Source organism: Mytilus californianus, unplaced genomic scaffold (genome assembly GCF_021869535.1).
Source record: "Mytilus californianus isolate M0D057914Y unplaced genomic scaffold, xbMytCali1.0.p SCAF_1, whole genome shotgun sequence".
NCBI classification, from domain to species: Eukaryota; Metazoa; Mollusca; class Bivalvia; order Mytilida; family Mytilidae; genus Mytilus; species Mytilus californianus.
Genome location: NW_026262581.1, coordinates 111348474 through 111365350, shown reverse-complemented (window position 1 = coordinate 111365350; position 16877 = coordinate 111348474). Strand labels below are relative to the sequence as shown.

The window sequence follows — 16877 nt, the reverse complement described above, 5'->3', positions numbered from 1 at the left end:
ATTTACTTTGTAGGAGGAACATTGTTGAATTTGTCCTCGTTTTGAATATGCATGAAATATTTGCCACTACACGTTAATCAAACAACGACCAGTAATGACTTTTGAATAGAAAATCAACGAATGACTTTTATTTTCTATAAACTGTACATGTGACGTAGAAAAAAAACCTATTTAACAAATCAATCTTACTTACCTTTATCGTCAACTTTTATTCAGTGACATGGATGAAGAAAACTGCCCTGTCTATTAGAAACACCTAAATGATTAGATATAAAATCTATTGTCATATAAGAGAATATTGTTGTTTTAGATATTCAAATCATTATTTTCTTAGCTGTTTGACAGATTAATCTTCCTTGCAAAGTCAACCTCAATTTCACTTATTTTCACATTAATGCCTCGGTTGATTGTCTTCTGTGTCTGAAAGCACAGTTAATATTGCAATTGTTCTTGGCAGAAAATATCTATATGATGTAAAAACGAGATAATGCTGGTTACTGATTTCCATAATTTGTATACTTAATATTCGTTGATTCTTTCAAACAGATGTAAGTAAAGAACCGTACAACCAGCATATAATTAAAGGACAATGCCGAAAAAGGGTAATGTTTTATACCTTCCTTCTTTCCAGAAAAAGTCATGTCTTTTCATACAAGACGTAAACATGACACTGAATATAATAAATGTTTGAATATACTGATATATATAGATTCTACCACTGCATCGAGTGTGATACGATATTTATCCACTCGAGACAGTTAAATTTTCAAATTTAAAACGCGAGGCTCGCCGAGCGTTTTAAATATTTAAAATTTAACTGTCGAGAGTGGATAAATATCGTATTACACGAGATTTGGTGGTGGAATCTGTTTCTCTAATGATTTTTAAACAATACGCAGGCAAATTTATTCCTTCTTTTCGAATGATCTGCAAAAAGATGTGTTCTTTCTATGTGACGTCATCAGGCATGGTCGCCTTTTTTCATGCCGTCACAATAGGAAATTTAGAGGAAAGCAAGAAAATTCGACGTCATAATCGGATTTTAACCAATGAAGAACTGAGATCAAACGAACCACACGTTGATTAAATTTTTTTTATACAATGGGTGCAGAAAGGGATAAATTGACGAAGAATTAGAAAAAACGTTGTATTTCGAGAGGGTTTTGTTATAATTATTAGTTTACCTGACCCTATAGGGACATGTGAGCTATAGACATCACTTTGAATCCGTCGTCGTCGTTCATTCTTGAGTTTTCGTTTATTATCTTCAAAACTATGACCGACAGAGAGAAATAGTATACAATTGAAATTATCTACAAAAATTGCAAATGGCTTAACCAGCATTTGACTCCTTATAGGATAATTGTCTCGTGAACAGCTAAAATGGTCAACTGTTAAAAGATCCACAAATAACACAAATTGTTCGAGTCGTCAATCTTCTCCCAACCTCATGGGGAGTGGGTATAAACATATGGTTACTCTTGGTCTTTTCGAGTTTTTTACAAAAAGTGGGCGTCCGTATTGCAGTGCGGGATTATAAATACGCAGCCACGTTCGGTCAGAATGGGACCAATGCATCGTGTAGAAAGAGTGTAATGCACTCTGCACGAGAAGACCCTTTGCTACAACTCTTTGAGGGGTTCGTAGGTGGTCTAATGACAGGCTAAATTTCTGTCTCTTTCCAATATATCCTCATTTTCGATTGGGTCCAAATTATCTCCTTTCATCCCAGTCGACAGACCCCTTTTACATTACTTACCTATTGTATTTGTTGTTTATTTGTATTCGTCTTGAACATGCATGAAATATTTGCTACTGGAAGTAAAGCAAACAACCATCAATCTACTCCTTATAGGAGTTGTACCCTTAAATGATGATAATAACCCATTTGGGCTTTTTTTAACATTATTTCTTTAAGTAAAATAGATAGCAAGTAAAATAGATAGCTAGAAATTGATAAGAGTACACATGATTCACAATAATAAAGGTCTACAAATAGGACAACATGACCGAGATGTAACGGTGAACTGGCTAATAATTTTTGTCCTTGAAATGGGATTTTTTTCAAACTTGAACAGTAAACAGAAAATAAATAAAACTGGGTCTTAATATTGTCTACTGTCCCGGTTGAGCTGATGAGGCTCCACGGATCATTCAGATTTATTTTTCGCTGTACCTTGTTCTTGGTTGGTTTTGTTGGCCTTGTTCTTGCCAAAAATTGTGACAGAGACGTTCATTGAATATGTGATTTTTTCATATTTGTTTAAGGGATAAAAGAGAGAATACAAGCTGGTGATAATATCGTAGTTGCAGAAGAATATGTTTTTGAATTCGAGAGAAGAGGATATTTACGGACTGGGTGTTTTGTTCCAGAAGTTGTGTTGGAGCATCCAGAACAAGTAAAAACTGTGCATGAAGAATACGTACATGCAGGGAGCGATGAAGTACTGGCATTTGCAGTAGGAATACATTTGAAAACTTACAACTGTGTCGCTACAATTTTTATACAAACCTAAATTCATTTTGAGTTATTAACGCTTTCTGTTTGAAAGATTTTAATTGATCCGTTGATGTTTGATTTACGCTGCATCAGCGCAAAAAGGCTATATCGCAATTTTAAATCAAATGTTAAATGAAATAAAACTAGAACAGAATTAATACATATATAATATAAATACACACTTGCAGTATGACATATTCATGCCCATACTTACTTGTATTACTTTAAACAGGAAAATAATCCAGGTAGAAAAAGCAAATATTGATCTACCTCTGCTGGATCATTTCCATAACATAGTTCATAGAAAGAAAATGTTCCTCAACCTAAGAATGCATTAAATATTTGCCACTGGTCGTGTTAAGCGACCGAAAATTAATCAATCACAACACAAGCTATACTACGGGATGGGAAAATAGTTATTTGTTATTATAGTGGTTAAGATTGTAACACAATGTTGACTGCTGTACCCCAATTTTTGACATTTTTACCTATTATATCTGTTTATTTTACTCACACATTGTTGTCAATATAAAAGAATTCTGTGCGATTGTCATCAAAGTGAGTGGATTAGCTAGCTTTAACACCAGGTTTAATCCACCATTTCTACAAAAGGAAATGCTTGTACCAAGTCAGGAATATGACAGTTGTTTTCCATTCGTTTGATGTGTTTGAGTTTTTGATTTTGTCATTTGATAAAGGACTGTTCGTTTTGAATTTTCCTTGGAGTTCGGTATTTTTGTTATTTTACTTTTTTCTTGGTGACCATAAACATTTAACCAAGTCAACCTTTGGAGTATTTATTGATGAATTGAGTAGCTAGTGTTTCGTGTTATTCTACCATAACATAAATTGGTACGATTTACGAAATGTTGCTTTCTTTATTGTTTAAAAAGGCTTAAGCTACAAATTAGACCAACAATTGAAATTTTATATTGTGTTTATAAAAGCCGAAAAAGATATAATATTTGCAGTCATTTTCGTTCAATTTCTCCAAAATCAGCTAAAAATATCGCTGATATAATATAGACTTGCAAGTCAATAATTCATTCTCATTTAAAAAGTTAAATCACAAAAATACTGAACTCCGAGGAAAATTCAAAACGGAAAGTCCCTAATCAAATGGCAAAATCAAAAGCACAAACACAGCAAACAAATGGACAACAACTGTCATATTCCTGACTTGGTACAGGCATTAAATCCGTATTCATGCAACCTTCAAATTGACCTTAGTGGAAATGGGTTGCGAAAGTGTTAAGCAGGTGTTTCATTCATTAAAAAAAGAATGGCAACATTGAAAAGTGAAACAAGGAAGACACCAGGAATACTATTTTGTTGACTGATTGGACCCACAATAAATAAATATTGTACAGGTAAACGGTGATATACACATATTTTAATCTATAACATGAAATCAAACAAATATATACAAATCGCCATTATACGATTGCAAGTGCTTGCCTAACACACGAAATATTGGTACAATATAACGAGTCTGTATTGTTAATTCTTTCTTTTTCGTTTTGTAATTGAATACTTAGTATACGTCAATATAAATCAAATATGAAAATTTGGGGCAAATCTGTAAACAAGAATTTGACAGCTAATGCCCCTCGAAAAAGTGAACTGGAGATTACAGGAATTCTCAAAATAGATATAACTTTTCACTTCAAGGATGATCATTTGTAACCTAATAAACAATATTTAGTGACAAATAGTTGTACCGGGATACTCAATCCACTGAATCAAATATTAAACGTCATGCTTTCGTAAATCTTTTGAAAGGTAGTCATCAATATAGATGACATAAGCAGGGCTAAGTAAATGAATAATTTCTAAAGTAAAAGAAATACCGATTTCAACAAGGCTTAAAATAAATTACAGTCATTTATAATTTCATTCTGATGCTTATTTGAAAATATTTTTTTTTTTCGTTTAAGGTAGTAAATATTTTAACGATTCATTTGTGTAAAACTTTTGTCTATCTCACATTTTAAGCTGTTGAGTGTGCTTTAGATTTAGATAAAATGGTTTTTTTTTTTGGCAATCATTTATTTCATAAATATGATGTGTAGATTTTCACGAATATTAGGAAGTCATGAACTTAAAAATAGATCCTTTGTTACGATAAGAATATTGAAAATTTTACATTCGTCAATTAATGAATACGATACATAGACATAAACAAACATCGCAAAACAAGGAATACCTCAGAATAAGTTAGGCTTTAATCGCAAGGGTTGACTGGGGTTTACAAATATATGGTCACATTAACTACTCTCGTCCAGCAGTAACACCGGTCATTCAGAGAAGGCATCCGTTTGGTTGTGAGGGGTGAACTTGTCTAGACAATTGACTATTTGGGGGCTTACCTTACTGTAAAACAACAATTGAAGACCATATGTTGACCTATTAGCCGTAAGATGTCTGTTATGTTTCAGTCTTTGTGTTGCAGTCAAATTAACGTATTTCTCACTTTTCTTTTTATTTATACTGCAATTGCAATTTTCCAACATACCTTTCATTTATAGCGAAAGAATGCATTTGTTAATTCACCGTTTCTTAAATCATTTTTCAGTATTATGGTCACAGAGAGAATCTTAAGCTCATCCGAAGAGAAGACGACCTAAAAAGTTTGAATCTAAAAGCGCTTCGGCTGGCTAAGGAAGTAGCAAATCGTACCAATACTCTTTTAGCGGGAAATATCTACAATACGACTATATACAAAAGAGATTGTCCTGATACTGTAGAGAAATCTAGAGCTATATTTAAGGTAAAATACTAAATTTTTCTATCAGATATTCATTACAAAAACATAGTCCCCTCAACCCCCCCCCCCCCCCCCCCCCCCAAAACAAATTGACGACCAAATGCCTATACAACACTTATTCAAAAATACTCATTCCTGTGATGGAAGTTGTCGGTAAGATTAATTGTAATGTATAATGACACTTTTCAGTGTTAACGCTATTGATTTCGTTTGACTGTACATAAATTGACTGTTGTTTTTGTACATAAAACATTTGTTCTTCTTATATTGTTGACAAGACATCGACTATTTTTTCCAGCAAAAACAGTTTCCACAGAAAACAAAAACCAATCTTATCTATTTTGTATCACAAACTTTCAAGTTTTTGGCCATGCCTATGCCACGTTTAATAACCGAACTAATGAGGAACATTCTGGATGTTAATTTAAAAAACTCTAAATTCAGCCATCTTGTCTTGTTTTATTTAAGTATTAAGATGTGAAACAAGCCAGCAATTATCATTAACAACAACAATTTTTATTGTCAATCAAGACGCCCCGAGGAGCACAACAATTACAGTTTAATTTAAGGTCTACAAATAATTGTGATGATTTTTTGATTGAAAAAATTACAATAAAACTAAAACTATACAGGAAAAAGGAAGACAACAAACACAGTGTATTCCCAAAGATAATGAGTGAGTGAAAACAATCAGTACCGTTGTATTATTGAATGAATAGCTTGGGGCACTCACTTAATTTTGCTCTTCTAGTCTTTATTAAACTATCTTTTAATTTTATCATTAAACATTGTATTATTAACTATAGGGAAGAACAACCAGACACAGAGGTTGCACTATGGGTGATTTTAGGAATCGCTGTTATGGAATTTTTCATATTGAAAAAAATTGCAGAGACAAATGCTGTATAAGATAAATATTGTACTACTCTTGCAGACAAATTATCAAATATTAAGATTGTGACACGGTGTTAACTGCTGTACCTCTATTTTGACATTTTTACCTATTATGTCTGTTTGTTTTATTCACGCATCGTTGTCAATATAATGGAATTTGATGCGACTGTCATACAAGTGAGAGGTTAAGCGCTATAAAACCAGGTTCAATCCGCCATTTTCTACATAAGAAAATGCCTGTACCAAGTTAGGAATATGACAGTTGTTGTCCATTCGTTTGATGTGTTTGTGCTTTTGATTTTGCCATTTGATTAGGAACTTTCCGTTTTGAATTTTCCTCAGAGTTCAGTATTTTTGTGATTAAATTTTTGCAGAATTATATCTGAATTTTTGTTAATGGCTTTTACAGAATAAGAAAAAGGCGCATAGTGAAATGCCGTAATATCCGCCTCCGTTGCAAATTTGATGCCTCTAAACAGCAATTAGTTATCGAATGGGTACTAAGTCTGATTTACCAAAACGTGTCTGCAATTGGAAATATATTTTATTCGCTCAGTCTGTTTATTTTCCATCAAGAGTGCTAGTCAATGTTCATTGACGTCCTTTTTAAAATAAGAAGCGGTCTCAAAATCAAATATGCGAATGTTGTTATAATCTAAAGTGTTTTGGTCTGCATCAGGAGTTTATTGACAATTTTATAGGAAAAGCCACCGAGATGATTGGAAACATTTTCTCGAATCTGACTTACTATTGAATAGTGCAATTTACAATTGGTTTTCACTACAGGACAACAAGGACAACACAGTGTAGGAAATCTTTTTCCAACTTAAACCGCTGATATTACAGTCGGGTTTTTTAAGACCTCGTGTCGCCTGAACTTAAACATTAACTGTTGTGTTATAACTTCTTATGACAAATGGAAAAAAGCTAAGCTAGCATTATTTTTTAACTCTTAAGTTCCACTTCAAAGATGATGTAACCTCACTAAATAATTTAGACTATGTTGAACTCGTGTATCCAATCAAACTTTGAAATAAAGGATACCACAGATACTGTTGAGTCTGTCTCATATTATGATTTACATTTAGGAGTTGACCTCGGTTATTATGTGCGGTTGAGAACAACACTTTACGACAAAAGAGTTTATTTCAACTTTCCAATTGTAAACTTTTAATTTCTATATAACAAGATTCCACAAGTGCTGGCATATATATCTTAAGTTCATAGGATATTCCAGAGCTTGCATTTTCAATCATGATTTCTTTGAAAAAGGGTTGCTGCTTACAAGGAAGTGTTTAAATCAAGGATTCCAAGTGGTAAAGTTGAAGTCATTTTGGTTGACAATAATTGAATATCTGTTTCACAGCTGTCGACGGACATGTTCTAATTGTCGTAACAACAGTCCCGTTCTCTTTTCCACGAACGAGACTTATCGTCGAATTTGTATTTGCATCAGAAACTCGATCGTGCTCCATTTTGAGCATGATCTAATTACCTTTCTTCACCACCTGATATTATGTTTGGTTTTTAGTAGGGTTAGTGTTGATCAGACTAGTTTTCTATGTTGTGTTTTAGACGGTAACTGGGTTCTTTTCATTTTTTCCATGGTTTGACTGTCAGTCTCCAACTTATGAGGGAATATCCATTTGCTATCTTCCGCCTCTTTCATATTACATAACTGTGTGCTTAATTGTTATTAATTTTTTATCTTTTTTTGTTGCTTCCGAATTCGATCATTTCGTGTCATATCGATTTTTGTCATATATTCCGATTTGTTTTCCTCTTTTTTAGGAGCAAATATAATGGGCTATATCTGAAGGAGTGGATTATATTGTGGCCGAAACATTCAGTGAATATGGGGAAGCAGCTTTAGCACTAGAATGCATAAAAGAAAATAGGAAAGGTAACTGTTCGAATTTTCCTTAATGATTTTCCTTACTGACATCCAGACACAACGTTTTCAGACAATCTTAAAATACGAAAAAAGGACCATAGATAACAAAAAGTTCAATATAAAACCATTAGTCAAAGACACAATTGCCTCATGGACAAAAAGACTACCAAAAACCAACACGAAACCCACAAAAAGTGTTCCTAACGGGTAAGCATTTTTTGTTCCACAAGTGGCACATCATTTTGTTGCTCAAGGCAAATGAAACTTGGTGATGTCACAAATACGAAAAAGAGGACGAGATCGTAGCTGCGAAATGTGGAACATAGTCATCTGTGACACATATAATTCTTTACAGTCAACCAAGTAAATGGCGTCCGTCATAACAAGTTTGTTCAATAGCTTCTTTATAAACTGCTATCGCCTATCAAGAAATTAATAATAGGAGTGCAAGCTCTTCAATATTGCTACAAAATCTAAAGTTCACAATTGAAAAAAAGAAGGCATGTTGTTAAGCTTGGTTCCCAGCAGATTCTCGTTTTCGAGATCTGAATCAAGACATAAAGCACACTTCATTTGTACTATACCGGATAGTTGTATATCTCATTGGTAATCGTACCACATTTCCTTTTTATAGTACTTAGTATCTGTTTCTGTAATATCCTTAATGTTATGTTCAATGCGAAGGAGTAAACGTAAAATATGCTGTCAATGAAAATAAATTAGCATCTGCAAAACCCTACCTTTAACTGAGTTAAAATGATGAGCTGGTTTTTCATTTTACGTAATTTACTCACAAAGTTACTGTCCGAACGAAGACATATCATCCTACCCGCCCACACTATTCTGACTCCGAGCCGACCATGCTTTGAATTTTAAGCGGAGAAGCCAAATATCAATTTTCAGTCTTATTTGTTATTTGCTTTTTTGTTTTGAATACTTGTGTAAAGGAAATGGATGTCGAATGTGAACTAATACACGACATGAGGTACTCATATTGTACGTACAAAAGATACATATATTTTGTTATAAGTATCCACAACTGATTACAATGTTACACCGTCCCTAGATTATGTAGTGTCACAGTAAATGTCTGTGAGCAAAGCGCAAAAGTTCACAAAATTGTAAGTTTTGCACCATTAACATTATGTTTTATTGCATATTAAGCCAGACTATCTAGATATTGAAACTATGTTTTCTTTCGTTTGTTTTTAGTTGTTTTTAGATATTGTTACGGTTTAGGGGTTAAGCTGTAGGTTTGGACTTTTTCGGGCTAATCAGTAAACACTCACTTCTATTTTCGCGTCCGTCGTTTACTGTTAGCCAACGTGTTTATAAAGACATTTGATGATCATTACATATAATTGTATTGTTATTGTATGTAAATATTGTTTGTAAGGTATCTGGGAGTAAAGATATAGAGTTCGTCTTCACTGTTTGACCGGGGGGGGTCCCTTGACTGAACGACAGTTCCCATCTTCTGTTTACCCTTATTTCACACGTTCCCGCTTTATTACCTTGCTAGTTTATTTGCGTAAGGCCCGAATATTGTAACTGGGGCCCATACATGCTAAGAGTAAGATTAGTTAAGTCCCGTTTGTCCATTTCCCGACTTGACAGAATGTCAACATTCGCAATCGCCGCCATTTGCATCATCAAGTTTATTGACGTCGTGACCTAATGACCTGAGATCAGCATCCAATCAGCTTTACGTAATTTGCCCACCATCACCATAGGGGCACGAGACTTTGGTGGGACAGAAGTATAAAAACAAGTGCACAGCAGTCTTCAAGGAGACTGCGGACCGCTACCAGGGCGTTCACTCCTAATACCAAGGAAATTACCAGAGCAAACCAAATACACCGCAGTCGATGCAACCCGTACAATACACGTACCTTTGACACAGTATGCATCCCCGTTGAATAAATGGACCTAGCCTTGATTGACCTAGATGTTTTACTACGTTTACTACGATGTTGAAAAACGATTAACGTACCGAAAAGGGGGGTCTCTGTATCATTTTGATAATATAACTGAAGTGCTCTGGTGTGTTTTATGTGATTTATACTTTGTAGGATATTAGATGTTTTGTATATAAAATTATAAAGCTTAATTAATCTTCTTATCTGTGAAGTGCAGTGTAGTGCAGTGTTTGTAACATTTTATAAAAGTTTGTTCAATGTCCTTTGTGTATAATATATTTTCTCTGCCCAATGTAGTTCCTGCTGTTGTTACAATGATAGCTCGTGTCCATGACAAAACAGTAGACGGATTAACGTTTGGTGTATGCTGTGGGCGCAGATATTGTAGGGCTAAACTGTGGAAGAGGACCTACTACCATGTTGTCTTTGATTCGGGACATTCGAAAAACATACAAGGTATGTTAACATACAAAAAACGTTTATTCCAATACTTTTGGCTTTCATTGTTCACTTTTTTGTACAAAAAAATTGAAAACTAAAATCAAAGATAAAATCTTATCGTTCAACATCTATTATCAATATGTAAAGTAACGAAAATATCAATTTATAAATTTTGTGCATCCGAAGCTATTTTCTGGATTTGTAAATAAAAATTGTCGGATTCAGATCAAGATGTGTATTTGCAAAAGCGTTTTGGTTCTGGTGTGACTTTCTCAGAATTCGTAGTTAATAAGCTGGTCCGTCTGTCTTCATTATATTTACATTTTGTGAGTACATTTATTAGTGAAGATACTTGTAATTGAATGCAGTAATTGGTCACCTAATGTTTCTGTTTTCACATTTTTCAACTTTGAAGTATAGCTATACAGACAATCTTTGAATAATATAACACATTTAGATATTTTTGAAAATTATCGCCCCTGACATGAGAAACCTTCTTCAATTGCCGTAGTAATTTTTCTTATTTGCTCTGACTGAACCAAAACATTGATAAGGTACCTGTCTTAGTAAAATTATAGTTCATTAGATATGGATATTTGTTAGCTTTATAGTTATTGGTAAATGAAATAATTATTATACAACAGGGTCCCCTTGCGGCACTTCCTGTTCCTTATAGGACCACTCCAGATGAGCCTACATTTCAGTCTATAACCAATCCCGAGACAGGTAATTAATTAAGGTGCAATATAATACATACATGTGCATTGTACGTCAGTGTCTTGAAATAACAGCGGATATGGGTGATGTCAGTAACTTTTTAATGCAATATATCTTATACATAAACAAAACACGATAACATATATTAAAGATGATTTTTCATAGAAAAATGTTTGACATAAATGCGGATATCTATGTCTATTTTTCCCCCAGAACAATGTGAACAAAAAACCGTTTAATATTTGACTTCTTCAAATCGAATAAAGAACATTTTAAAAGAAACCTTGCTATCTTCCAATGAGGATTTTTTTTAGTGATATACACTTTTAAAAAAAAATCCAAAATTAAATAGAAACACAATTTTCAAATCAAAAGACAATATTTGTTTAATCATATAATCTGGACAATCAGTTCGGTTTTTTTTTTCATTTCTTGGGGAGGATGGTTGATTTCTGATATTATTTCCATGCATGTTATCTTTTTCATTTCTATATCTTACCTGTAATAATTGCTTCTTCCCTAAAACACATCATGAAGAGCATGTCACGTTACATGCGACCGTTATACAGCCGGGCTTTTGTATTTTGTTGATAATGTTCGAAGAATTTCTTGTATTTAGTGCATTAAAACATGAAATATAGCTATTTGGCGATGATGATGGGAAAGTGGAAATCGTATCCTTGCACAGTTTTCAAACTGCTTTTAGATTACCAAATAATGGCGAATAGTAAGTACAAGTTGAGAGGAGTACGGTGCTTTAATCGGTTTTTCAGAGGAGTGAGTACAAGTTGTGTAAAACTGTGTCAACCTTGAAAAAATGGGAGCGTTTCCTTGCGTGTGACGTGATAGTTGAGCGTTTGATTTTTTTCAGATTTTATGGACTTTTACTTTTTGTCCCCTCGCGAGGCATTGCAATGGGCAAAAGTACCGGGCGTCCGTCATGTCTTGTATGCGCTATCATGTGTTCAATTATTGCCAGATTTTTATAAAACTTATATCAAAGGTTTATATCAGCATTGTCTCGAACAAGGTCAATGATCAACTATTTTTAAGAGTTATTCCCCTTGGAAAAAATGATTACACTAAAAATTGCAGTGTAAGCGCTCTCACGTGTATAATTATTGCCAGATAGATGTGAAATTTATATCAAAGGTTTATATCAGTAATGCATCAGACCAATTTCGAAAATTAGTGCCGATCAACTATTTTGAAGAGTTTTGCCCCTTGAAAATATTAATTACACAGAAAATTGCATTGTAAGCGCTCACACGTGTACGATCCTTGCCATATTTTAATAACATTTATATAAGAGGTTTATATCAGCAATGTCTCCTAGAAGTTTCGAAAATCAGTTTCGATCAAGTATTCTAAAAGGAATAATGCCCCTTGGCAATATGAAACATGGAAAAATGCATTTTAAGTATTCTCAAGAGTACATTTCCTTTTGAAGGATTGTTATGAAATTTTTATCGAAGGTTTATTTCGACATTATCTGGGACAAGTTCGAATATCAAGACAGATCTTTTTCTTTTCTTCAGGAGTTCTGTCCCTTTGAAAGGTAAAATCTTCATAAAATTGCACTGTAAGCACCCTCACGTGTACAATTCTTGCCAAATATTTATGAAATTTATATCAAAGGTTTATATCAGTAATGTCTATTACAATTTCAAAAATCATTACCGAGAGATCAACTATTTTGATAATGCTCCTTGAAAATTTATTATATGGAAAATGTCATTTTTAACGTCTCAAGCCTACATTTCTCTAAGATATTTATGAAAAGACAAAAATTATAAGCCTGGTACCTTTTGATAGCTATTATTTGTGTGTGTCTCTGTCCTGTATGTTCTCCCATTTATTTGTATTGTAGTCCTGTCATGTAGTCTTGTCATTTTAATGTTATATTTAACATTACCATAAAAGCGGGAGGTTTGGCTAGCCACAAAACCAGGTTCAACCCACCGTTATTTCTTAAAATGTCCTGTACCATATCAGGAAAATGGCCATTGTTATATTATAGTTCGTTTCTGTGTGTGTTGCATTTTAGTGTTGTGTTTCTGATGTGTCGTTGTTCTCCTCTTATATTTGATGTGTTTCCCTCAGTTTTAGTTTGTAACCCGGATTTGTTTTTTTCTCAATCGATTTATGAATTTCGAATAGCGGTATACTACTGTTGCCTTTATTTCCCATTCACTTTATTCATTTTTTGGACAATCCCCTGTTTATGATTCTTTATGAGTTCATCTTGCTTTATTCTAATGCATGTGTGTTCTTTGTCCCCTCCAACTTTTCAAAAAATAAAAAATCATTTTTGAAAATTCAGTCACATTTTTCAAATCTCTGAGATTGTCCGGCCTCAACGACCAAAAATACAGTATTACATCCACACTTTCTTGGTGTGATAGAGATATTGGTCACTGTTGCCGAACGAAATTTAAATTTTCTTTATATGATCTTGAAACATTCTATATGTCATAACTCCTTGTCTTTATGATTGTCAATATTCTTTTTATTCATTTCTTATCATGGTTTACTTGATAGACAGTTGATGCCTATAAGGAATTTATTGAACCAAGTGTTCCTAAAACTAAAATTTAGGTCATCCTTAGGACAATTGTATTGTAGCCATCATGATCAGTACACATGGGCTATGCAATGGCGAAAAAAAAATTCTTTAGTTCTTTTGTACATTATTGAAAAACGTAGTACTGCACGAATTTCATCGTGTAATCACCCTAGGACAGATGTGTGTTCTTTCAAATATATCATTTAAGGCTTTCATTCTGCATGGCCATTTAACTGACTTCTGATTATTATTATAGTCTCGGGTCCAATACAGCTAACCTCGAATCTATAACAGGGCCAATACAGAAACAGCCAGTTAATAATACTTTTATCAAATGATTTTAATTCTCCAATAAAACTAAGCAACTTACCTTAAAGTAGAAGAAGATACAGAAATTCATATATGAACTTGTCTTTTCGCAATTTCACGATGGATTTTTTGTCAACATTGTCAGATGTAATTTCTGATTTCTCGTCCAGTTCCTTAACCTTATGCTATTACAATTCATTTTATCTAGAAAATATAAAGTAGCTGGGAAGAATAAATCAGACAGTTGAACTATTCTTGCTCTAGAATCGTCTGCGTTCTGATGATTGATCAACGCAAATGAAACAGTAAAAATAATCTGAAGTCGTACTCGAAAGGGCTGAGAAATATTTCCGTTTCAAGACGTTACAAAATACAGAACATCATTTAAACTTTTTTATGATATTAAGTTCAAATATATGAATACAAATGTATTTTATGCATAACGATACGTCCAAAGTTAACTGTTAAGTAAGCTTAGGCGTAAGAAAATTGAAACCGGAAGTGAATGTCCCGTATTAGCCCATGGGCTTATACGGGGGCCAATACGGCTTTTTCCGTATTGGCCCCCGTATTGACCCTGTCCGAAAACAAATATTAACTCCGGATTTATATCGACAGGACAACATCACCAGTATTGCATATGCTGATTTATCCGTATTAGGGCTGATTTGCTCATTTCATTTAATAATCTAAAATATTCCATTTTGATCGTAGATCAGTTTCAATATTTATTTGACGAGCATATCCTGTAAACCTTATGCAGTTATTAGTAACTTTTTTATGTTCCTGTCAGATTTCAAATTGAACATGGTGCTTCTGGCAGTTGAGGAAGAACACATCTTTCGCTACTAAATTCAGTGAAAAATTGAGCATAGATTTTCCATAATGGATTAGTACGTTTAGTTGTATTCAACAAAAAAACATAAATAAACATAAATTATATATGTTATTTGCTTGTACAAGTATATGAGTCCCCAAATCTAATTATACATGTTTTGGAACTCAATGAGTAAGATGGCCCTATTCAACTTGTACTAACAGGGATGCATTTTCTCATCATAGAATTGCTGAAAAACTTGCAACATGAACTTATCATGTAGATTCCTTTATTTCAAATTCAGTACATTGATACGATGAAAAAAGTAAAATCACAAAAATACTGAACTCCGAGGAAAATTCAATCGGAAAGTCCCTAATCACATGGTAAAACCAAAAGACAAAACACATCAAACGATTGGACAACAACTGTCATATTCCTGACTTGGTACAGGCATTTTCAAATGTAGAAAATGGTGGATTGAACCTGGTTTTATAGCGCTAAACCTCTCACTTGTACGACAGTCTAATCAAATTCCGTTATATTAACAACGATGCGTGAACAAAACGGACATAATAAATAAAATAGTCAAAATATGGGTACAGCAGTCATCACTGTGTTACAATATCAAAACAAACAATCATTTACAAAAAAGCACAAAAGCATCTATCAAATTAAAAACCACATTCATTGCTTCGCGTATCTGACGTCAGAAAATGTAAACGTCACATAAGAAGAAATTTTGTCGTTCAATGTTTATTCAAAACAATTTTATAATTTCACATGGGGAATGTTGGTATACAGGGTTAAAAAAATAGTCTGTTCATTCTTCTAGATAAACCTCTGTATGATTAAAACTAAGTCGACGAGAAGAGCACATATAATTCCAACAGGAATGTCCAAATGTAAACCAGAGGTCAATTAAAAACTCTATTTCTTGATAATGCCAGTTTAATATATATTTAAAAAAAAATGATTATTAAATCATTATAGTATAAGATCCTTCTTACCTACAATAAGAACTGACAGCAGAAGATATCTTTTTCAAGAAGTTGGCAACATTATAGATTACAAAATAGATCAACCTAAAAAAACTCACATTTGGTATACAACGTCTCATTTTACAACTACATACAAAATATCAGTATTAACGTTCATTAGACTGAAATGTGAGAAGAAAAGTGTCGTTTTCAAGATATATTTTATCTCATACCATGATCATTGTTGAAATAACTAAAACAAAACCTGGAATTGTGGTGGTTAAGCATTGTTGTAGATGGCCAAGTGCCTTCTAGATAAATGTATACACTTTGTTTTAATAATTTACTAACGGACGTCAAGTGATAGGAAAAGATTATACTGGTCAAAAGAAGGTTAAAGGAAAAAGCTTTAATTTGAATTATATCGAAAATACTAGAGACAAAACAGCTATCCCAAAATGATAAATCAAAACATAACTATAGAGTGGTGTACAGTTGTGATGATTAGATTTGGAATAACTTTCGTTCTAGGAAGACAAGCCTTTCCTGAAGATTAAACCGCTTTTTACAGCAGTAGGACCCAAATTCGGAAGTTTGCAGAGGAGGCGAAAGAACTGGGAGTACAATATATTGGGCTTTGTTGCGGAAATGCATCCCATTTCATTAGAATAGTTGCGGAGGTATACGGTCGGAATCCACCTGCAAACAAATATTCTCCGGATATGTCGCAGCATTTCATATGGGGCGATAAAAACTTCGACAGCTATCATATGGAATACAGAAAGACGTTAGCTCCCAAATAACAAAGATTCGATACAAATTGACACCAGCCTAAATGGAAAGAAGTCTTCTTTTTATGTCAACAAACATTTAAACAGCAAAATATAAAATTTTTTTGAAAATAACAGTGTTTGATTAAAACAGATGCAAGAAATGTTTCAAATTCACCAATTCCACACCAAAAATTAGTTGAAAAGTGTGAGCACTTTTCGAATACTTTTCGGATCTGTCAGACACCTACTTTTTGTGTGTAGATACGTTGAATAATATAACTTAGCGTTTTCGTTACACAT

General features: G+C 33.4%; 1 pseudogene; it reads left to right on the top strand.

Moving 5' to 3' along the window:
* Positions 1 to 2261: 2261 nt before the first annotated feature.
* Positions 2262 to 16607, top strand: LOC127738706 (S-methylmethionine--homocysteine S-methyltransferase BHMT2-like; annotated as a pseudogene).
* The last annotated feature ends 270 nt before the right edge of the window (positions 16608 to 16877 follow it).